General features: G+C 48.8%; 1 protein-coding gene across 1 annotated transcript in view; it reads left to right on the forward strand.

Annotated features, from left to right (window-relative positions):
- The first annotated feature begins 4,941 nt into the window (after positions 1–4,941).
- The window catches only part of csrnp1b (cysteine-serine-rich nuclear protein 1b), a 38,593-nt gene continuing 21,015 nt past the window's right edge, over positions 4,942–22,519 (forward strand). Inside the window, exons 1-2 of the mRNA XM_055507721.1 lie at positions 4,942–4,999; positions 5,318–5,396. The gene's annotated coding sequence lies outside the window, so the exon portion shown is untranslated. The remainder of the gene's footprint in view (positions 5,000–5,317; positions 5,397–22,519) is intronic.

Below are 22,519 nucleotides of genomic sequence, written 5' to 3' on the forward strand. Positions count from 1 at the left end.
CACGTATCCTGCAGGATTCTCTTTAACAAGATGCGATCAGACCGGTGCACGAAACCCACGGCGTGCGGCTGCTGTATTGGACATTAGAGCCTGATTAACAGATTGTGGAAAATGTAATGGGTTGTGTAGCCTCCCGCTGAGATCGGGATGGAATTACTAAGAAAGGGGGCTGACACGGAGTAATCCTGCTTCCACAATACAGACATGCACTCGTCCTTTATAACAGGCGCCAGGGGAGGCACCGATGATTGTTCATTAGCAAACTCAGTGGAAGCTTGCACTCGACCAGCGCTCCGAACCTCCAGGTTCACGCTGGCTGCTCTACCCTTTCAGTGAAACCCGAGGTGCCGCGATACGGTTGCAGGGGAGGAAAAGCCGCGTGCTTTATTTTTTTTATCTGTTTGCAAACAAAGAAATGTTTATTTCATTGAGTGCAAACACAGTCGGTGTGTGTGTTTTGTTTTTTTTTTGCATGTGTGAGCACACGCGGAGCCTAAAGTCGTTAATGTTAATGCGTGTGTGCATCCCTCGCTATTCCCTGCGCGACTCTATATATAGGGCTGTAATGATAGCCAGCTCGGGGAGATGAGAGCAGTGAATTAATAAGCCTTGGTAGAAGATCTCTGCACCGTCTCTAGACAATGCCGGCATCTCTGTGGAAAAGCAGTTGAGATGAGATGTTAGGAGACTTTTTTTTTTTTTTACCTCATTTCTTTTTCTGCTTTTCCACTGAAGGCTGAAACGGAATAGATTTCAGGCGGAGGCACAAACGGTTCCATTTTGGTTTTTATTCATTCATTTCTGCCTCAGACGCATCTCGAGTTGTCTGGCTCGGCTGATGAGCTCGGGGAGCGGAGCGGTGCGGGTCACGGCGTGATGAAAGGGGCGACGGAGCTAAATTAAGACTTGCGCTGCGCCGTCATCAGCCGCAGGTGAGCTCGGCCCGGTAAAAGCAGAGCCGCAAGGGGGCGAGGCGGCAGACGGCTGTTTTATTAATTACAGAAGAAGGCATTAAATGAAGTAATTAGCTGCGCGAGTGTGATCGGAAGCGAGTCATCTGTCAGAGTCCGGAGAGTGAAGTCACGGTAGCTCTGCCCATGCACCAGCGCTGCGTTCAGGGACCCCGCGCTGTGATGTTAGGCCACATGAGCCACTGCGCGACCAGCGAGGGTGAGTTGAGGATAAGATGCCCTCGTTGGTGGGAGTGACCGCCTCCGTCTCCCCTGGGACTGTGTTTGGGGACATTTATGACACGCAGCCTGTGGCCCCTGGAGCTGAGGCACTCACAGTCCAGCTGCCTGTGATGTGGCAACTGGGTGGCAAATGTGGAGCCTCCCTGTTAGCAACAACGCATCCACCAGTCGCGTGTACGGGTCCGCCGGGCTCGTCGGGGTCCGCGGTGTCATCACGGGAGCATTAAATAAATATTAAGCGTGTTGGCTTCAGGTAAACGTGTGTTCTCTCACGTTCCACTCTGCTGCATCCTATTCTCATCTCAGTCGTCGCTATAATCCCCCTGCAGCACACAGAACATTCTGTCACCTTCGCGATGGCGTCTTCTACGTGTCGTTTGCATTTCGAGACACTGTGATCTTTCAACAGTTTTTCCCGGGGAACGCTCTGACCAGCTCTCGTCCAGCAATTATAAGGCAGAACTGGCGCGGTCCCGGGGGAGGTCACGACCCCGCTCCTGTTTGCTTAAGTCAGTGATTTTGGGCCACGGGTCTTTAATCCAGACCAATGGCTTTCTGCTTGCGTCTTAGCGGCCAGTGCTTCTCCAGGCATGTGTTTACTTCCATCAGTATCCAACGAGGCAAAGTCACATTCATGCTAATCAGCCGATCAATAATTGCTCCTCTATTGCATTTAAGGCCAAACGAGCCTAACAATAAGTAATCTAGCCGATGCTCTGTTTGCACAGTTTGTCCTCAGAGGTCCGACGGCGGCGCGGGGGCGAGTAATGGCTGTCGTTTTGCATTTGACGGGCGTTTTAGAGACGGAGGGCAGGTTCTTATGCTTCAGGAGGAGACGCGTGCCCCCGAGGACGTCAGGAGAGCAGCTACGTTTGTTTTATGCGGAGCTGTACCGTACTCCAGAAAAGGCAAAGATTGTAAATGGGCGGTGAACTGAATTATGGGACAGAGAGCAGAAACACTTTATTATGTTTATTTTCTTGTCTTCGGTGCAGAAGCGAGCTGGCAGTGAGGAAGAACAAAGCCGACTGTCCTTTCTGAGGTACTTAAAGCTCATTCTTCCTTTATCTGCAGGCCTCCTGCTGACCGCCACCACACCAGCTCTTCACTTTCAAAGGGACCTTAATCATTTTAATATGAAAGCTGCTAAGTACCCCCAATAATCACTTTGGTGAAGCGGAGGCCATTTTCAACAGCCCCCCCACCGCATGTCAGCTTTTCACCCCTGTCTTTCATCATTCTTTTCATCATGGCAGCTCCACTGACTAATGCCGGGCTCTGATCTGCCGTGTAATTTACACCTTTCAGCCTTTTCCTAACTCCGGCTCCATTCAGCTCTCCTTTGGCTTTGTCCACCTTTTTCCTATCAAAGCGTCAATTCTGGTTAACTTCAGCTCAGTGTTTTGTTCCAGGTGACAATTAGAAAGAGGTTGAGCAAAAGCATTGAACGAACATAAATGAATTCAAATTGTATTTACATTTATTCACTGTACACACACACCCACGCCGATAACGCTGCTTACATTACAGGGTTGAGGCAGTTTTGCCGACTGTTTACATTGATTTTTTGAATGTGCTTTGCTTAATGCTGTAGCTGCTGCCCTGTGAAAAAGTACATGTCAACAAAGTGAATTCACCCACTTCTAGAGTTCACTCTGCACCAGCAGCTTGAGCTCTTGCCGAATCTAGGACAAGGTTTGACTTTATCTGCAGACCATAACTGGAGCAAAAGTGGCAGTGACAGAGCTGGAATATAGGCTGATAGTCGCTTGCAAAATACAGAGTTTTCACTGAGGCTGGCTGCAGATAAAGAGGTCAGCACAGTCGTTACGACCCCCCCCCCCTCCTCTCGATATAAGAATCAGGGTCTTTTTGGTTCATGAAACTAGTGTGAAAGTTTATTAATAGTGTCCGTGGCCCAGCTGTATCACGCTCAGGACAATAGCATTCATCAATAGCCGAGTAGTGAACAAGTGAAGCTCTTGCACATTGCATTATATTTAGCAGGGGTGCTGCGCATGTTGGCTGCTTTTTGCTCCAAACAGAATTATGCATGTGCGGTAACATGCTTGCCAACGCTCAAATCCAATCTAACGTAGCACCACAGTCGCAGTGATAGAAACCAAGTAGTGCAAATGAGTCTTTGTTGACTTATTTATCACCTCTTGTGTGCTACCTTGGTATCTCTCGCTCTGCCTTTTGGCAGTTGCGCTGCCTTGTGGTTTATTTATACCGCGCCTCATCATTTATTAAAAACTCAGTCAGTGGGGCAGACGAAAGAGCATTAGGGAGTGAAGTTGACAGGCTGCTCGGGATCATCCTTCCCTTGTGCCAAGTGGGGCTCCTCCTGCCCTCATGCCTTGCACCGAGCGGCACGAGCCCGAGGAGGCAGTAAGACAAAAGCAGGGGCTGCGACTGCCCGTCGGTGCTGGTCGGCAAAGCAAAATAAAAACTGCTCCCTTCTGATATTGGAAGCATAAAGAGCTTTAGGAATCAGAGGTCTAAGATTATTTTGTGAAAGAATGCTTTTTGTTCTCCTCGAGGGCTCGCAGTCACTGGCATCAGATGAGAAGCTCGCGTCTCTGCCAGGCAGACAAATGACTGCAGCTGCTGAGAATATAAAGCCCATAAAACATCAGTAGAGGTCCGGAAGTCCCTATAAACATCAGTGAACGTTTATTGTCAGCAGAGGTTCCTGTCTTCTTTCTCGTGTCAATGAGACTTTTGTGTGAGTTACAAAGCTCTTTAGGGGTGTTGAAAAAAAATTGGCAATAAAATTGTGACAGAAATTTGATCTTCAGACAAACTGCTTCTCAATAGAATAAAAGCACAGTTACATATTTTACACATTATGCAAGAAATTAAGTGAAACATGGGCCAGGACACACTGTCTCTTATCTGTTCTAGGTCATTACATGTTTCTGGGTCACATCCCAGTGATACTGGGCTGTGTTGTTGCACAAAGCTGATGAAAAGCACGTAGGAGCTGAGGACTGGACCTATGGCTGAAGAGCCAGCAAAGCACAATGCAAATGTTCCTCAGCATGGGAGAAGAGGGGGAGACCTTCGAGTAACCTCAGGGAGGAATGTCACACCAGTCTCGGTCACCGTGTGGAGCGGTGGTGGGAGAACCGGACCACCCATAGATGCCAACTGTCCCTTTGCAGCCCTGAGCAGCTGTGAGCAGGGAGGTGGCTGTGCCTATTTAAACACGGTGTAACCAAAAATAGTGTGAGGGCGTGCAGTCCATCTTGTCAATGATAATATTTGTAATATTAATAATAATAACTAGGATCATTAGGATAAAGTAGGCCTTTCCTTTTACATAATTAGGCAGTTCTTTACTTTGTCATTGATCGATTATGATTCACTGATGAATAGTCTGAATAGTCACAAAGAGACTATTAATGGTTCATTTTGCTTTTGAGCTTTAATAGAAACAGAATCATTTTATTCACCTCAGACTCAGACGTACTTGACATTAAATGCAGTGAAGCTGCATTTCTAAACCACAGGCCGTTCGAGACCTTGAGACGCTTTCGTTTAACTCCGTCCCATAGTCAATGAAAGGGTGCTTGTCGTTGAGACTGGTGTCGCCGCCTCACAACGAGGGGCCTCCAGGTCGGTCTGGTCGCTTCTCACCGTCTCCTTGCCTTAGGTGTGAATGTGTTTGTGGATTTGTTAGACACCTTTCTGCATTATTTAACGCAGCAGCCCTCTGCGTAACGCTGAGTATGTGTCGCTTCAGACGCTGGTGAGACGAGGAAACGCGATCCAGCGTTTCCGGCTGCAGCTGAACAATGCAGGTGAGTGCATTCAGTTATGTTTGTGGATGCTGTGTGTCTTTCACCTGATGAATGAGGTCCAGCCTCCTTTGTCCTTAACAAATGTGAGGTCAATTAACAAATGGACTTCATGCCAGTCTTACAGTATTTACCAATTGATGACATCATTTTATTTGTAAGGCTGCAATATTTTTAGAGATCCAGCATTAAGCCAGACAGCAACATTTTGCTTTTACACAAACCTGTAAAAATCAAATAATAGTGGCTTTAAGCTTATTCCTCAGTAGTCCCCATTAAAGTGCATTTAGGGCCTAAAACAAACTGGTTGTGCAATTTCAGGCTTGCATTCCAGCGACCTTTGGCCGACTGCGTCCTTTGGACTCTCGAAGCACCTGGCTGCGAGCTGCACTCTCACCATGTAAGGTATTTCTTCCCCGTAGCCTCTCACACGCTCTGCAAGAGCAATCAGCTGTCAGGACCGACGGCGAGATAAGAGGTTCTGATGAAGGCGGACGGAGAGTAGAGCAAATAATCATTTGCCGGGCGCTCGTCTAGTTTTGCAGCCAATGAACTGTGTGGATTATCATATATGTTGCAGTAAAACATAGTCTCTTTTGATGAGGCGGGATATTGAGAGCAGGTGAAAAGTGATGGTGTTAAGAGTTAATTAAATTAACCTTTGAATGCATTAATTCTGGCTGATGCCCAGGCACCTCCTCCCTTTGATCCGCGTCGATGGAGAGGCTCCAAACGCAGCGAGGGCTCCTCCTTTAAGCGTGTGCACGAGAGCGCGAGTAATGAACGGGGAGCAATCTCATTGTAATAAAGTTGCTTAATATACCGCTGTGCAGCCTGATGGATGAGCTGCAACACTAACATTTCAGTAATGACCTTTTGCTTTTGTTAAGGTTGAGGCGGGTTAAGTCTTATCTCCAGCTGGCAGGATGCTGAATTAGGACAGTGTTTCCACCGCTCAGCACAAATGTCATTTAAAGTCACGTTTGCATTTATGGCACGTAGCGTTAGCGGCCACCCGGTTCCTAGCAACCTGCGACACCTAAAGACATGAGGCTGTTTAAACATAAAGGTTTGAAGCCGCTCCATTAGATGAAGTCACAGATTTCATTTGGCACAAAAACATACTGATCAGGTGCTGAAGAAGTATTCAGACTGGAGTGTAACATTCCCCAGTTCGTGGGTAACACACCTCTTTTAGAGAAGTGACATCCTGATGGAGCTTGGACTCGCGGCCTCCGCCCAGTTATGCCGGCGACGCTGTTTCATGTTTCCCAGTTATGACTGAAAAGGGTGGAGCCGCTAATGTTTACAGCATTACACAGATTTCTTACATTTCCCCCAGCGTGCGTTGCAGACACATGACTAATGCTGCCGTCTGGTTACGGTGCGTGGACACTTGATCTCCAACAAATCGCCCGCGGCCGCGGCGGCCGGGTGTCGGGGAGGGAGATGAGGACGTGGGTTGATGCTGCTCAGGTGCCGCCTCCCGGGCTGTAGACGGCGGCCTTCCTCTCCCCTGGCCACCTGCCAGGTTACCTAGTAGCAGGCAGCGGGAAAACAAAACAGATCCGCTTCCTCCCCCTCCTCCGCTCCTGACTTCTTTGAAGTTTCCACAGCGTCAGCGTAATTGGGAGGAAGAAAAAGCGCCGGGCGTTTTCGCTGGGAAAACCCACCCTCGCCGTCACCGTTGCTCCGAGGCCTCGTTCCCTTGTTTTCCAGCGGTTGGTTTTACGCTCTGACATCATCGCATTCCATTCGCGAAAATCACCTCCTGGAAGCAGACGTAAACCGTGTAATTATCAGTTATCGACGCGTAGCTCGCCGCCTGTGAGACGCGCGTCTAGGCGCTGGAGATCCAGGGATCCGTCGCTCGCGAGGTCCACGTGAGCTCCTCAAAGGCCGCTTGCGGTTCTGTGTCTGCCGGAGATTTTCTGCTCTCCCTTTGTGCATTTTCATAGGACATTGTGTTCTGATGTGTCCATTGTGCTGCTTTGATATAGCAGCTGAGATAGCCAGACTAATGCCAGCAATAACTTGGGGAAGATTTAAGGGCTAACGCTGGGAAAGCCATCGGGTGCGCCGCCTCTGCCAGAGGGAAGGAGCCGTAGCATAACAAGCTTAAGATTAGGGAGGAAATATTTTCTGCTTGCTCTCACTGTTAGTACAGCTCACAACAACTTCTCAGTGGGAAGGAAGTCAGAATATTCCAGGTGGTTGATGGCGATGGGTAACGGGGAGGATGATATGTGTAACTGAGGGGGAAACAAGAGGAACCTTTGCGTTAGTCCCTGACGAAAGGGCACAACAAATGCAGAACTTAGGATTTCTTCTCGTTGATTGTGTCACAGCGGTAAAAAAAAGTGTGTAATGCTTCAAATAGAAGCAACAGAGTCAAAGCAGAGCCAGCTGGACGACGGTTCTCCGTTTCACCCCGCTAGCGAGCGAAACGGCGCCGCTAAACGCAAAGCGGGCCAGCGGAAAGGTCATTAGCCTCACAGTCCGTTTAAACCGCGACGTTGGACGAATATAAAAGCTAGTTCGCAAAAAAAGCCAAATGCCCGTGTAACATTTTGAAACGGAATGTTGTTTTTATACTGAGGGCAAGGAACAGAAATTCTGACCATGTGGTGGCGCTAGAGGAAAGGTCAGTCAGATGTTTGCATCCTCTGGAGACCATGAATATGGGCCTTTCTGGCAATTATTTCTGTCCAGACGGTCTTTTAAAAAGTGCAGCTTAAACTTTTAGAAATTCCTCTGTGGCGTTTTCGGTTAAAGGGAGTTTCCACCTGCTGCTTCATCAGAGAGGTGTTTTCTCTGAGCATTTCCTATCAGTGTTAGAAAGTTCCCACCCTCCGCCCCCTGTGTTGATTAAGTGAAGTGTTATATTCAGCCCAACCTTCATGCCCATCACCTCTCGGGGGATTTCTGACCCTGCAACCTACTGTGCCAGGTGTGAAGCATCTGAAACCCCCAGAAGAAGCCCACGAATGCTCATTAACTTGTGAGTCCTTGTTGACATGTCTGCGTGCGCCCGTCGCTCCGACATCATTTTACACGGGCCTAATTGCAGCTACGCCTCTCCGCTGTTTTACATGTTGAACTTTAAAGCGAGGCGGCATGATGAAACGAGCTGTTGGTTGCCCGTGGCACATGATGCAAACGTGTTTTCCATCTTAAACGTGAAGTAGGTGGTTCATCCACCAGAGCGCTGCCGGCAGCGCGTGTGGGAGTTGAGCTAGTGTCACTTTGCCATGATCGTTAGCTAGTTTAAAATAACGTACAGAGCTGAAAACCCCCAATTAGAGCGCGAGGCCCTCCTGTCACCGTGCACTAAATCTGTCACGCTAATCACAATCCTGTGAATTAGGAGCGCTTGTTCTCCCGACGCCTTCCGCTTGACTACTGTCTGTCTTTGTCACAAGTTCTCCTTTTGTAGACAAACCCGGCTCTGTTTTATTCCCAACACCTGCAGCACGGCGCTTAGCATTTCCACCATTGCCTCCACATATCTGCCTCAGTCCTTTGGCGTATTCAGAGGATTTCAAATGAGCCCTCCCATCCGCCCCCCTCGCTGAGAGTCTCTCCCAGGGCTGATCTGATGTGGACCACATGCGGAGCTTGTGTATGACGGTATTGACTTTACATTCAGGCTGCTTATTCTCCCAGGGCTTCCCCCGGTGAGGTGAAATGGGGTTGGCAGCATTCTTTCGCCTCTTTAGTTCGGCAGAAACAGGTCAGCTTCACGAACTTGTTCCGGGATGTGACTCTTTATGATGTGATGAGAGGAGCCAAGTAGTTTAAGAGAACAAGGAAGAGCACCGGGCATAAATGGCCAGCGCTGCTTTCATGTTGTGATTTCCAAACGCTGCTCCCTCTGTGATGTCAATATGGCTGCATGAGCGGTGATGTCACCCAAATGAAAAGGGTTGGAGCCGGCTGGAGAGCGTCGCCAACAGGAGACTGTCTAGGAGCCAGAGCATTAGCATAGAGGCTAGACAGGTCCACTTTCAAGCCCAATCACCCGAGCTGTCATCTTTCTTTCCTCTGCTGCTTGTTGCTTCGAGCCGCTGTCAGAGCTCAGGCTCAAAATAACTGCAAAAATAATATTCAAAGAAATGGCTGAATTCCATAAAGATATTTCCCCTGCAGAGCTCATCTCTCTGCCTCGCTGTAATTGGGGTGTGACCTAAATATCTGTCTGAAGCTGTACTTGAGCGAGTCTGCCGCCTCATTGACCTACATATAAGGAGAACATTGGTAAAGCTTTGCAGGGATCAATACATCACTGGGTCCTTGCTGTTGGCACTGGACCAGAAATGGAATAGATTCTGTTCCTATTGTCGCAGGAAGCCAGACTGTTGCTGTTCAGATCAAATGATTACTTATTTTTTACATTTTAAATCCCGTGTCTAAAACATTATTTGCATGTTTATGTTTAAGACTCTCCTCACCTTTTCACCTTTGTCACCTGGTGGCTGTTTCAGTCTTTCTACTGTCATAACGTGTGCCTGCCACTTCCCAGGACTGAACTTTGTGCTCCTCGTCCTGCCCTTTGCCAGGCGGCGCGTGGAGCGGAATAAAGATGACGCTGCACAGATTACATCTCAGAAGCAGCCACAGATACTATCTAATGTCCTTGCAGATAACACAATAGAGTAGCTAATGGAGCGGCGCCACCGCTGCAGCAGGTGTGTGAGCATTTCCACTTGCGTTTAAATATGAGTATGCAAAATCCTATAGCAGTTTTATTAATGCCCTAACAGACTAATTGCATCATTAAAATTATTAGACTAAAGGGACTTCCATAACTGTTTATTTATTTAGAAACGGGCTGTGTGGTGTTTATGCGCACAGAGAAGACTAGAAAATAAACCAAAGTGGTACAAAAGCCTTGTTTGAACATTCATTAGGGTTCAGTAATTGATGGCGACAGATCCACCTCCTGTTGATGACAGCCTCGTTCCTGCTGTGAGCCGCTCAGCGAGCAGCCCTGGTCTAGGACTTCCTCCCACTCAGCTCCGGCCTGACGCCCTCCGGGGGTTCACCAGACTCGGCCTGGTTCACCTGCCCTATAATTAGGACCGTCCTCAGGCTCCTGTAACGTCCGCGAATCAGGGATTGTTTCGCCAGGAGATGGTCTGTAAACGGAGACACGGTTGGTTTTGCAGCATGTGGACACAAGGTTTCTCAGCTTTTTAATTACACGGTTGTTTTTACTAGGAGTGTTTTCATGCTTGAGAACTAAAGGCCGGGCTAATTAGAGGCTTGGCACCTTGTGAATATCTTTAGGTAATGTTAGGCTCCACTGTATGTGCGTTATCAGATTACTGATGTAAACACTTTGTGTTAGGTGCTGTTTTTAATGTTTGTGCCAAAAGAATCAATATGAAGAAATAAAAGATTATCTGATTATCTTTTTTCAGTTTTTAGAATCATTAAACTCTGTGGCTCAGTCCATCACTCGAGACAGGTTCAGGTTAAGACATCAAACCGGGCTCAGAGTGGATGAGTGAAACTCGGAGAGGCCGAAGAAGAGCAAAAAGAAGCAACAGGCGAAACATGGCCCCATTATCTGCAGAGTGGAAACATGCCCTGCAGCCCTGAAGCAAGAAATACCTGTAGACAGGTACGAGGAGGAAGTTCAGCTGCAGGGGAAAGAATGTTAATGGCAATGCAAATCTCAATTCCCTCAGTCACTTTCATTTCACGGAAGGTTGGAGGACCTACATACACAAGGAAATGCCGTGGGATTTTCTGAAAGGTGTTTACACGTCACTGCTTTTTGTTCACTCCGGCTTTTGACAAACATGAAGCACATCTTGTTTGTGAGTGGGAGTGGCGGCTGTCAGTCTTAATTAGCAGCAGCTCACGCACACGCTTTTAACTCCCAGGGCTCAACCGGGATGCTTCCAGCACCTTCAGGGAATTCCTCTTATTGATCGATCATGGATCATATGATGCACTGAAGATCAATCGTGTGACTGCTCAGACAACAAGCACTGGTTGAACTGTTGGAAATGCGGCTGCTTTAATGTATGTGTCTGATCAGTTCCTATTTCAAGTGTCACTAATTCTCCCTCCGCTCTTACGTAACAAGCGCGATTGTTTACACGCGATCTAAGCAGCGGACGGTCGTCAGGGGTCTTTCACTGGGAGGAAGTTGCCTTTTCTCTGACCAGCAGCCAGAATCAGAGGCAGGAAATTGAGAGCGGCGTCTGTGCCAGAGGGTGTGTGTGTTTTGTAGCGAAGGGTGTTTTGTGGCGACAGCAAGTTGGACGGTGGATGCCGTCCCCCACTCGGCGCCATGAGGCCCACGCACAGGAAGCTGCTCCTGCTAAATACAGCTGACCCCCTCCCTCCCATCCTCTGTCTGCAGGTCTGTGCACTGAGAACAGACAGAGAGCCTCCTTTTTGTCTCCTCTTCTGATTCAGCTTTGAATGACGTCTCAGTCGTGGGATCCTATATGTGTGTATAAACATCCATGACTCTGTGGGTCCAGGGAAGCAGAGGGACCCAGTTAAAGGCAGAAACAGGGATCTTTACCACCTCCCTCCTCTTTCATGGGTTGACTTTGCTGCCGTCGCTTCTTTCACTCCTAAACATCCTAATCAGCTTTTAACGCACTGATTGAGGTGGTGAAATTAAGCCTGGAGCATATCTCTGTGCCAACACCTTGGTTAATAATATTCTCACTATCCACAGTTGGTTCTTTTTCTAATCTTAAACCCAAACAGACTGGGGGAAGTAATCTCAGCAGAGTGCTGTCAAACTGGCTGCATGTCAATCTCCTCGCCTTTGAATCCAGGAGAATACTGTGCATCAGCAGCTGCCGAGACGTTTGGTGGCATGAAATTTTGGATTTCGCCTCACACTTATTTCGGTTTAGGCTGATTCCAGGACAATTACAGATTGCTTGAGTAATTCACAATTAAACTTTAATAAAGCAGTGATTAAACGGGAAGTAAATCTTATAATATTATTGTTAATAATAATATTCTTTATATTCTCCACCACAGTATGACTTCGGGGTTTTGGATCCGTTTTCACAGAATGTTTTATAGCCCTAAGACCAAACCAGATACAGCTGTGGGCTGTAAATATGAATTCATATTAGGCTGGGTCCAAAAATAAAGAAGCCATGTGCAAAAGCGGGAGACGGGATCTGTCTTCTCTTTACTCCAGCATTGTACAGTAAACCCAGCAGCCTCTGTGGGACATGTAGCCCGCAGATTATGGGGAGATCAATACGCTCTGCAGGAGTCTGCAAATGCAGAGGATAAGCAGAAATGACTTCACAACGAGATGGGAAAAGGTGTTGAAGCACAGAAGACAAGGAGGAAGGAATCAGGATGTGAAATACGCTACATTGGTGGAAGACTTGATGAAAGGGGGGGGGGGGGGGGGGGGTCAAAGCAGAGCACGCTGTCTGTGTGGTGGACTCGACTCAAAGGCCTGATCTGAGCTCAGGGAGAGTTTGCAGTTAGGTTGAACTCAGCCGCAAGTGTCTTAATGCGATTAGGAGTTGATGAAGCCTCACGGGGCGCAGAGGACACCTTGCTCGTGTAACCTTCCCCTATAATCTCCTGTTGTGGATTCTGGCCAGCCAAAAGTGGTGATGTACAGATTTTGGTGAATAATCGGGGATAATTAGACGAGGGATGTAATGAAAATGCAGCGGTGTGCGCCGCACGTTGCCACATTGCGTAGCATCTGTGCGTTTATGAAGTGCTAGGACGACATCACAGCTTTTCTTGGACGGAAGCGGGGCAAAAACGTGACTTATCAAAAGCGGCTGCGGCTCAGGAGCGCGAGGATCTGCCTGATAAGCGGTGAACTTTCCGCCGGGCATTGGCGGCGGTGGATTGTAATCGAGCGGCGGAGAGGAGCATCGATAACCAAACATGGACAGATCGGGCTCAGCTGTTTAAAGTGCTCATCTGTGCGGGTCTTGCTGCTACGTATTAATGGGGCTTTGGAGTGCTCCTGAGCTCTGCGGACTCCTTATCCCCACTGTTGTGTAAAGAGAGAGAGCCTAATCCTATCTGGCCTGCAAATCCTCCTCCGGGGCCCAGACTGTGTGGAAACAGGCGAACCAACGCACCGGCGCCTGACTGGGCCGCTCTCTGCCTTTTGTGCACTTAGTGGCCCAGAGTCGCACACTCGCGCACCGACACACACACACACACCTGGGCGACTGCCAGCGCCGCTGCGGTCGCAGGTGAGCGTCGTAGATCGGCGCAAACAAAGGAAGGGATTGTCGGGACGCGGCGGTGTGTGTTGGTGGAAGTGCCGGGAGGTCACACCAGAAATGTACAGTAACAAAGCCAAGGGTGTAAACAAATGAATGGCTCCGCGCTCCATTTAGCAGCACTGAATGAAGAGAGGAGGCGAAATGCGCGTCCTCCCCTCAACTCTTGGGCCGCTGTTTTACGGTAAGACGCGCTGCCGGTGGACTATTACTCTGCGGCCCGGCAAACCTGACCAAATGAAAACAGTGACTTTCCGTCGTCTCCTGTTCACGAGCCGGAGAGAACTGCTCTCTAATTGTTGCTTTGCTGCTCCGCTCGCCGCTGCCAGCCAGCGACATTCATCCCTAAATGACAAACACACAGTGTTATTTTGGGCGATCCGCAAAACTGCAGGAGTCAGTAGGACTCGGCATTAAAGCACACGCAAATGATAGTCTGCCAGGTTCCCTGCACAAATCATCGGCTGGAAATAAGCAGCGCGCGTCCAAAGTGTCCTTGTGTTTGTCCGGATTGGCTGGATTTCATAAATAAAAAAAATATCCATGTTTTGAATGAAAATTGCAGGTTATCATGTGAGACCACTTTTGTTTTGTTTATTTGAGTCTCTTTCATGCTTGTTTTGGAGAGATATCTCGTTTATTTTTAACCAGACTAGTTTTTAGCATCACCGCTAATCAAACGTCTGAACGTCGCTCCGGGTCGCAATTACTTATCATTGTTCTTTTTTTTAGCTGCAGCGGCAGCTCCCACATGACAACATGGGAAGAGAAGCTCCGAATGTTCAAGTTGATGGAACTGCTCATGCAGTATTTTCCCGTTCCACCTGTTTCCGGTCTTCATGCTAAGCTAACTGACCGCTAACCTTGTATTTTATCCTTTACAAGCTCAATGTAGCTCTTTTTAAACCTCACACAATATAAAGCAATGATCAACACAAATTTTAAATGAGAGTAAATAAGATTTGAACGTGTAAATTCTCTACTACAACGTGTCATCATCAGACAGAATCATTCCAGCACATCTCAGCAAATTTGCATTTTTATTAATCCCAAATCACTGACCTGAATTGGAATTATTCCTCGCCGATTAGCGCCTGTCTTTATTCCTCTAAAGCTTATGCTCCTAGAGTCGATCTATCTCGGCTCTGCAGAGCCCATAAATTGTGGCTAAAGAGGGTAGAAAAACACAGTAGGCTGGTGGCGGTGTGGGAATCGGGCGATTTAATCCTTTGTCATTATCTTGCAGGCCCTGTCAGCAGACATCTGCTTGTGAATGCAGTTTCAGGGACGCTGAGAAAACCGGCATTACTTTGTTTAGAGGGGAAGACACACACCCTGGTCCTTTCAGGCGGCTTATGTGCACTTCATTAGGGGTCTGGGTGTTTCTCTTAACAGTGGAAACCAGGCCCAGGCTCTGATAGCTTTATCTCTGGGTTGTTAAACAGTCCACCCACACGCAGTCCTTCCTTTAGTGAAGTTCATCAGAAAAAAATGTAACTTCCTCCCGTGATTATTGGAGCGAGACTGATGACTCGGGTTAATAAAGGAAATGATGAGTCATGCTTGAGCACAGGGAGCCGGGGCAGTAAAGTGAAACCGATCGCACCGGGCAGGAAACGCTTTTGTTTGATGCTACCTGAGCGCTTTGACATTTCAACACCGAACTGAGGTCCAGTGATTAATTTGTGAGGGTGGAACAAAATATTCCCTTTCTCCGACCCAACCAAAAAATGACAAAAGCAACACAGGCCAAGTAAAAAAGGACAAACAGGGGAAGCCGATCCTGTTTTGTTTCTAAGAAGGGTCCACGAGGCAATATGGCAAAGAGAGGAAAACAGCGTTGATGGAAAGGATACTAATCTAGACCTAATCCCTTCAGCATCTGCCACTGATGCATTAATCAGACAGAAAGGAAACATGTTTTTCTGTTATGCCTCCTCGCGTCTAAAGCCACTGTTGTTGAATTTTGCCCCCGATCGGTCAATTGCGTCAAAGAAACCCCTCCTTAGTAAAGCAGGGCTTCCTCTTCAAGCTGGATCTTAATAGATTAAGCAAACCGGGGGTATTTAGTCGATCGTGGCTCTAACAACACTCCGAATTAAGCATACTTGTATAAATGGTTTGCCAGGGATTTCCAAACTACATCTAATTAGATTATAAAAGATTTACAAGCTGCATATATGCTTGTGTTCTCCTTAAGAGCTCTTATTAAGTTCACAACGTCCACCTTCCCGCCACACGACCCCCGATTGCTGGTTGAAGTACGTTGAACTGACGCACGGTTTGCTTTGTACTCACACCTGCAGACACGTTCCTGATCTGAGGAGTGAACTCCAGGAAGTCATAAAGGCCATCGTTTACCGGTGTAATTAATTCGAGTATCGGGGCCCCATTAGCACGGTGTTGGAGATCAGTCAGCTCTGCCATTACGTCTGTTCTCACACTTGTCGTCTGTGGTATCACAGTCGTTACCACAAATGATACCAGGACTGATAGACTCATGGCCGGTGGCCTCCACACATATGGAGCCGTTGTGTGTGAGGCGGAGGAGGGTATTGTTCAGATGATTAACAGCGACTGGAGGTGTGATACCTGCTCAATGAGGGGCTCCTCCTGTTTCATCATCACGGTGTCCCTCAGCTCCGTCCGCCTGAAACGGGCCTGAAGGTGATGTCATGGGCGCGAGATGATTAAAGTAGCCGCAGCGCGCATCAAATCTCAACAACACATCACGGGATCTGACTTAATCTGCCCACAAAAGCCCGGCTTTTCCACGAACAACAACAACAAGCTCCCAGACTCCTGCTAAAAACAAAAAAAGTGTTTACACAGGCTGAGGTCAGCTTCTCGCCACTGATTGGATTCACTTTGTTGTGTTTTTCGTCTAGAGACGTTTGAGCCCGGCCAGGAATTCACAGCGATGGAGAGATAGCTGAAAAAAAAAGTCCGCCCTCATTTGCATTTGTACCTCATCCACACAAGATTTCAGAGAAAAACTAATCTGCTTTATCACCACAAACACATTGATTACGCAACAACACATAATTAAGATAATGATTCACTCCGCCGTACATGACAGTTAATGCCTGCACTCAAAGGGGAAACAAACGGCCCCTTCAGCGTATGGCTTTTGTTTCTGCTTTAATCTTTGCTTATCTAGATTAGTCTCATTATGATCACATCTCTCTATTTCAAGCAACGCAGCAGCAGCAGCAGCAGCGGCGCATTTAACATTAGTCAGGAAACAACATAAACTACACGATATATATATATATATATATGTCTCCGTCGCGTGTTGAGTTTGGGTTCATACAGCAACGTGCAGCAGGCGTGAGCTGAGCGGCTCGAGGCTAATGGACATGCTGCCGCTTCTCCATTTCGCCCCCGTGACCTTCCTCCTGCTACACAAATATTACTCATTACATGGGGGTTTATGTGCTCGATATAGCCATTGACCCTCAGCCTGCGTCTGACTCCTGCCTTTCCCTTTCTCTTGCTCATCTCCTTCCTGTTGATGGCTAGTTACCGATACGGCAGTAAATTATAGTGGCTGGGCAGGGATTAGGTACGAGAGGGGAATGTCTGCGAGGCAGAGTGGAGGCGGACACACACACACACACACACACACACACACACGCTCGCATGGATGATTGTCTCTTCGTATGCCAGACAACTCTTCTTTACTGCTCCTCTACCTGCAGATTGCACTATCAATCAATCCAATTTCCCCGTCCTACCTTTTTTTTTTTATGTGTGCAGATGCACAGGTCTGAATAGAGCGTGTGCAGCATGCGGCACATTTCAAGGCTGAAGAGGGTTCCTGTCTGCCTCGGCAGACAGCATGTTGGGTTGTTAGATTCATGTTTGTTGATGAGAAGTAATTTGATGTTTGGTTTTGTGTCCTGGGTTTTGAAAGAAAACATCATAAATTGTTATAAAGTGTAAATCAATCCTTCATGGAAGCATTGAGGACTTGTTATTGTCAATATATTCTCTGCAGAGCCCATTGTGGGTAAAGAAAGCCCGTGCTCCTAATATAGGGGATGACCTCAGCCGTGTCCTTTCCTCAGCTCCTACTATAGAGCGACTGTGCACACATGCACACACGCTCAAGGCGGACGATAGAAATAGAAGTGCTGCAGGGATTCCTCCACCAGATTATCAGCAAAACATTGCCTGCTTGACTTGTGGGATCACATGTGTCTCTCCTGCATGCCGCTGCACTGCTATGCGATTTCCCCAGGACACTGAGAGTCGTCTGAAGCCATTTGTCTGCATGCGTTTCACTGATTTAGATCCCGTTTTAAACATTCTGGGCAGCACGCGATCAAGGCTATAATGTCTTAAATATCAGAACTGGGCTGCGTTGTAGGAACAAATTCTGACTCCATGACTAAATGCTAAACCAATTCAAGACTGCTCTCTTGGTGTGACTCCAAAGTATTTTGCATTCCTTCACTGCGTCGCTCTGCTGAACACTGCCAAAAACATTTTAGAAATAATTACGTGTGCGCAGAAACCCTCCATGTCTCTTTCTCCTCCATATGCAAGTATTGTGTGTGTGTGTGTGTGTGTGTGTGTGTGTGTGTGTGTGTGTGTGTGTGTGTGTGTGTGTGTGTGTGTGTGTGTGTGTGTGTGTTAGCATGTGCAATATGGAGTGGAGTCAGCGTGTGGGGTCTTTGTGTCCAGGAGTGAGAGACCTGCTCTGGTGATTAATGGGGTTCCTGTGTGAGGCACCGCACGGCGCCATACACAATCACTGGGCCAGACCGCAGCCCCGCCAGGCTTGTCCTTCACATGACGAGAAGAGAAAGGCGGGAAGGAGGGCGGGTGGAGGGAAAATATTCCCTCGCTGTCCTTTACTCTCTCCTTCCTCCCCTCTGCCCATCCATCCTGCTTTTCCCTCCTAAAACAATCTACTTTTACAACCCCCCACCCCACCCCCCCGTTTCCAATGCTCCGCTTTTCCGTTGGCCCCTGTCCTGTGGCAGGTCCACATTTACACCCACACAAGCTCAAGACGTATTAACGGTGATGTAAAAAAAATAATAATAATACAGAAAAGGGCAAAAGCAGATGTGCAGGGAGATGAAAAAGATAAAGTGAAGTGTCGACACAACACCAGCGTGGCTTTGAAGAAGGAGCCGGTGTGGAGGGCGAGGAGCCTGCTGAGAAGCCCCCCCGCCCCCGCCCCCGCCCCCCTCGCCTCTCCTTCCCTGCGGTTTGGGTATGCAGCCCCTCTCCTCCGTGTTAAACAAGCCTTTTAAATAGACTTTAACCTGGGCCCACCCTCAATGGAGCCATTGTGGGAACGGATGTGTGGACAGCGGCGCTCGGTAAACACCGCTACTTGTCCCCTCTCGCTCGCATTCAGGGCCCATTCTGCAGCGGCTGGAGGACGCAGTGCGTGTGTGTCCTGGGGGGAAGTGGGCAACTTTCAGAGTGTGAAATACAGACGTAGGAAAGAGGGGGGGGGCACCGTGTCAGTCAATAAACGTGAATGACTGGACCCCTTTGTGACATCCAGTCGTCTTTTTGTTAGCACTAAACAACTGTGGACCCATTTAGTTAACCCGCCTCGGTCCGGCGCTGGATTCCATTATTTTCCCCCTCCCAGGGTCTCTAATTGGGCCTCGCTGTTGTTGGCCCGGCACCTGCACTTGGCCCGCGTGTCACTGTAGCCGTGGTAACAGCAGCATGCTGTGATGCTGATTCTCGGCGCCTCGGCGAGTGCACGTCCCCCCGGCCGCCCGACCCCCCCTCCCATCCCTAGAACAGTATTATCCTCCATCCCCCCAAGTGAAACATGCCTCTGTGTGGATGCTACGCCGGGATTCTGTTTGATGACAGCACCTACTTGAGAGCTGAGAGATGGGACTGAGTTAACTAAGTACAAAACACAGCTGTGCGGTTGAATACATGACGAACTGTACGCGCTGGAATAACACAAGTAACTAAATCACCCATTCTGTGAAATGATTCTCGGTAACTTCTGTTGAACCTTCGGCGCCTTTTGTTGGTGAAGATTCTCAGTCTCATCAAAATGTCCCGCAGGCGTCCTGGTTTTGTGTGAACGGCATCAGATACGACAGCGCCAGCGTGATCCGAAAATACTAGAGAGCTGAACTTTCAAAACGAAAGTGTGCAGATGTGCTGTCGCTCGACTCGCGGATTTCCCACCCACCAGAAATTTCAGCCGGGTTGAATTAGTGTTTCCCAGCACCGAACGCTTTGAAAGTGCTACGCAGACAGTGAGAGCAGCAACAACAAAAAAAAAAAAAAAAAAAAAAAAAGAAAGAGGAAGTTCTGTGCTGCTTCGGTTGTGACGGAAAGAACAACCATGTGGTTTCCTTCTCCCTCGGTCAGTGAGGGTGTGATGTGACGAGAGGGACTTCCATTACATTCAGGCACATTCTCACCCTCTGGAGTTTTGGGTCGGAGCTGATGTGTTTTACAGGGGGACTGTTAGTGGTCAAGAGCGTGTGCAGAAGCAGTAAACTGTGACACGTGCATGTATACGTTCATTCTTATCAATTCTGTATCAGTGTCAGACGTGTCACCGGCAGCAGGACGCTTCCTGTACTTCAGAAGCCTCTGTGTTTCTTTGAAAGCACGTGTGCTGCATGTAAACATGTCGAGGAGGAAGTGCAGCCGTCGAAGGGAAAACGAGCTGACGGCGGCTTTCGTTTTCGCGGCCTTTTAAAGCCGTTTCGCGGCCTTAAAGCTGGGCTCGTATCGATTCCGTGCCGGCGCAGGGAGAGCTGCGAATTCTCCCAGACGCGTGTCCCGACAACACTGGCGCCGGCGCTGACAGCAGTTTCACAGAAACCAGCACGGGTGTGATGGCAGTCGTGGTGTCAGACTGGACGTCCAGCTCCGAGCTCCGAGCACCAGGCGGCATGTGAACCCTCATCACCGCCTCCTTCGTCTACTGTCTCATACTTATAGGTGAGAGCTGGTCCTGTCTGTTTATCGGACCGTGTGAAATGCTGCAATAACAGACTCAGCCTATTAATATTCCAAGGTGCCAGGACCATCTGTCGGCTGTCAGAGTTTGGGAACTGCAAAATACAGCCCCGATCTAGAAAGGAGAAACTCAAAGATATCAAGTGAAACTTCAAAGAAACTTGTTCTTGTTTGGTATCAACCAGTGGGCTATGGCTTTGCTTGGGGTCAGTATTTATTTGGCAATCAATAATGTTTTGTTGGGGGGCGAGTCTATAAGACATCACGCCGATGAATAAGTCCTGGGAGAGACAATCCAGGCTGCATTAGTCAGGCAGCGCTGCGACGGTGCCAAGTAAACACAACACGAACTGGAATGTTTTATTCCCCTAAAGCTAAAGACATATAGATCCAATAAGAGCCACACACAGACACACACACAAGCAAGCAAACACACACACACACACACACACACACACACACACACACACACACACACACACACACAAACACACACAAACATACATGCACACACACACACACGCACAGACACGCACACGAACACACGCAAACACGCACAGACACACACGCAAAAACACACACACACACACACACACACACACACACACACACACACACACACACACACACACACACACACACACACACACACACACACCAGCATAGAGCTTGTTTGTTAGTGAATGAATGGGAGCATTGAAAACTGAACATTTCTTGTCTCGGCGTAGCAGCAACAAAGGGAAACAGCAGCGGCGACTTGCTGAATTTATGAATTGTGCCCGTCTCAGAGCTGAAAAAGTGAACTCATGAATAAGCGTCCGGTTCAGACAGTCCCGCAAGGTGAACTCGCTGCAACGCCGAATAAATGGCCTGAGTGATTTATGGCGTTGAATAACGAATGGAAGTAGATGCTTTAGGAGAGAAAAGGAAAGAAGTGACCTCTCCTCTAATGGGCAGCTGATGATGTCACATCACTACACACACACTCTGGTCTCCAAGTGAAACAGCTTGTCTTCGTGCTGATTGGCTGACGGCTGTGTGTGTGTGGGTGGGGGGGGGGGGATGAACTCATCTCTTTAACTTGCATTGGAACAATTATTCTGACAATGAATTAGCCGGAACAAGTGCGTTAGCAACGACGGGCTGCGAAACATCACTGAGGTGAGCTCATTAAAAATCCAAACTCGGGGGCTCAGGCTACTTCCTGAAGTCCTCTGCAACCCCTCGCACCTCGGCGCCTCCGGCCCCCCTGCGCTGCACCGCTCGCCCTCTGCAGTGAAACACAATGCGTGTGTGGGGCTACAGGTGACCAGCTGTCTGCCTGTGTTCCTCTCCTCTGGGACAGCTGGAGCCATCAATCAACCCCCACCCCCCGCACCAGCCCCCCAGAGCCCCGTTGCGTCCGTCTGCCCGCGCTGACCACCAGCGCGTCACCTCCGGAACCGGCTCGTCGGCGTCTCCCGACGCGAACCGACCCCGTTTACGTCCGAAGCCTCTTCTGCGTTGAGCTGAGCTGCGTTGTGAGCGCCGGTGCCCCTGATGGATGGCCGAGGCCGCTCCGCGCAGCACGTGCAGTCGCAGGCCCCTTCTCCCTCTGCAGATGGAAAGCATTGAAGCCCATTATTGTGCTCCTGCAGGGGCGTCTTCCACCGTGAACTCTTTGGCACACTTTTAAAGAGCCCGGCCTTAATGTATTCAGCCCTGATTCACAGTGGCTCCGGCACCGGGGCTCCCATCCCCCATCACATGCACACACAGCTCCTTTTCTTAGGAGCCAGGGTAAACACGTGTGAGTTGCACTGTTCCTTAAACTTTCCCCTGTTTATCTGGAGGGGAATCGATGAGCCTGACGGCCGACTTCAAAGGACGGCATAAAAAAAAAACACGGGTTCCACCACTAAGACATTTCCTGTTTATCTCATGAAGGACACTTCACCACAGGCTTTGGAGAACAATGCAGGAAGCTCAGCAAGTTTTAAATCTGATTGTTACATAAGGAGAGTCTGCTGAAAACACTGTCGAACCTGCGTCGGTCATTTCATGATTGCCAACGCCGCCGCTATAATTAAGCTTCGCACAGGGACCCGAGCCGCAGAAGTGGCAGCGTGAGCGAGAGCGTCTCCAGACCCTGTCGTCAAACAGAGGGCTGCCTGTTAATGCCGCTCATTTTTGGATTTTTTTTTCTCCTGCTCATAAAGAGCCTCAGTAATGCGCATGTGACTGTCTGTTTCTTCCTCCGGGCTGTGGATGGCTCATTGTTGTGTGTTGGGCGACGGGGGGAAGCTGCTGGGTGGAGTCTGTCTGGACA

Source organism: Betta splendens, chromosome 4 (genome assembly GCF_900634795.4).
Source record: "Betta splendens chromosome 4, fBetSpl5.4, whole genome shotgun sequence".
In the NCBI taxonomy this organism is placed as follows: domain Eukaryota; kingdom Metazoa; phylum Chordata; class Actinopteri; order Anabantiformes; family Osphronemidae; genus Betta; species Betta splendens.